The sequence below is a fragment of the Aptenodytes forsteri genome, unplaced genomic scaffold (assembly GCF_000699145.1).
Source record: "Aptenodytes forsteri isolate BGI_AS27 unplaced genomic scaffold, ASM69914v1 Scaffold8, whole genome shotgun sequence".
Taxonomy (NCBI): Eukaryota; Metazoa; Chordata; class Aves; order Sphenisciformes; family Spheniscidae; genus Aptenodytes; species Aptenodytes forsteri.
This window is the reverse complement of record NW_008796218.1, coordinates 13,365,052-13,366,885: the sequence shown is the minus strand read 5'-3', so window position 1 is coordinate 13,366,885 and position 1,834 is coordinate 13,365,052.

Sequence of the window (1,834 nt, the reverse complement as noted above, 5' to 3'; positions counted from 1 at the left end):
CACAATACAGCGGTCACTTTTGTCCCATTGACAAAAGACATTTTCTGCAGGTACGTTTATTCGTGTTCCTCAGGTCACTGAACTTGGACAGCTGGTTTGGCACAGACGGTGCTGGATGAGCATCTGACACCCTGGCTGAGGTATCGTGTCAAACTATTAGTGTTGAACCCCAGTGTTATCTCGGGCACCGTGGCAGGCATACTTCTGAGCAAATACTGCTGTGGCACTTGTTTTGTGATTAAAGACAACGTTAGACAGAATTGGATGTGGTAAGCAGTAGTTTCCACGTTGTTCTTTTCTATGAAAGCCTTTATAAAATTACACCAAGCATAACTGCCTGTTTCAGAACTGTAAGCCTTGGCAAAGTTAACAAAAAGTGTTCAACACACTTTTTTTTAGTGCCTATTGAAGAAGGAGAACTTATTTACATCTTTCCTCTGATATGGGAAAATATGCTGTTTAAAAAGTATTATTGACTTACTCTTGGTTTTATGGATTCGTAATTCATCACAGTCACGGTTGATGTTCAGGCTAGTGAATTTTTGAGAAACGCAGTGGAAGATATCATCTAAAAGAATAAAAATTAAAAAATAGACCAAAATTAAACAAAGCAAAAAAAACCCAAACAAAATGTAGACTTATTGGTGTCAAGGAAAGAGTTGATTACTGATTGAAATAAGACCCACATAAAGTAGGTTTTAAAATTCAAGATTGTTTTAGGATCCCTGGGCCAGATTATTTCTTAACCATATTATTTCAGTGAAGCTTAATATATATTATATAGATATGTAGATAGATACAGAGATATAAAAAATAAGTTTAAATGCAGTGTTAAATAAAACAGCAAAAAACATATACATGGGTTATTTATTCCTTATTATTTGGGAAAAAATGCTAAGATATATAGTGTGTAGCATCAAGAATTCTTTTCTTTATATATTTCTATCTCTATATATCTAATTATATATATTATATAGATATGTAGATAGATACAGAGATATAAAAAATAAGTTTAAATGCAGCTGTTAAATAAAACAGCAAAAAACATATACATGGGTTATTTATTCCTTATTATTTGGGAAAACTAATGCTAAGACTGGTTCAGGACTACTTCAAAGCTGCTAATTATGAGTGAGGACAAGTAAAGCCCAACATTTGGCATGTCAAGTTGTTTGATGGTAATTTCTTTCAGTTACATGAGGGAATGAGTAAATACATCTCTTTCTTGCAGATTACATTCAAACTCTGCTTGGTCAGAATAAACAGGGTAGGACACAAACCAGGAACTGATTTCCAAGCATCCTCTGAAATAATACTGTTTTCACTATGAAAAACAATTTTAAATGTGGAATCACTGTTGTAGCTGTTGCAGAACCCCGGGGAAGAAATGAAGAACAATGTTTCCACTCCTTTGAAATTCACCACTGAGATTTTGATTTTATATATAGAAAAATAAATTAAAATTCACCTAATGGTTACTAATTAAGATAGCTACTAGGCAGAGTGGTAGTTTTTCAAACTGAAAGATAGCTTGCAAATTTTTGGATGTTTTTAGTCATGTCCGGAATAAGTTGGTAGCAGCTTTACAGTTTTTCAGAGTTGTAATGAAAATGAAGAAAGCATGCTTTTCAGTAAGTAAACAGTACCTTTAAAGCAAACAGCGTTCATAATGATAATTATCCTGAATTTGGTGCTATGATACTTTTTTCCCCAAAGAAAAGGATTCCCAATTCTCTGATTTCAGTAGAAACTTCAGGAGGATTTGGATAATTTGGAAGAGCACGCTCCTTTCTCACGTTGGAGAGGAGCCCTCAAGGAAGCTGCCGCGCTTCAG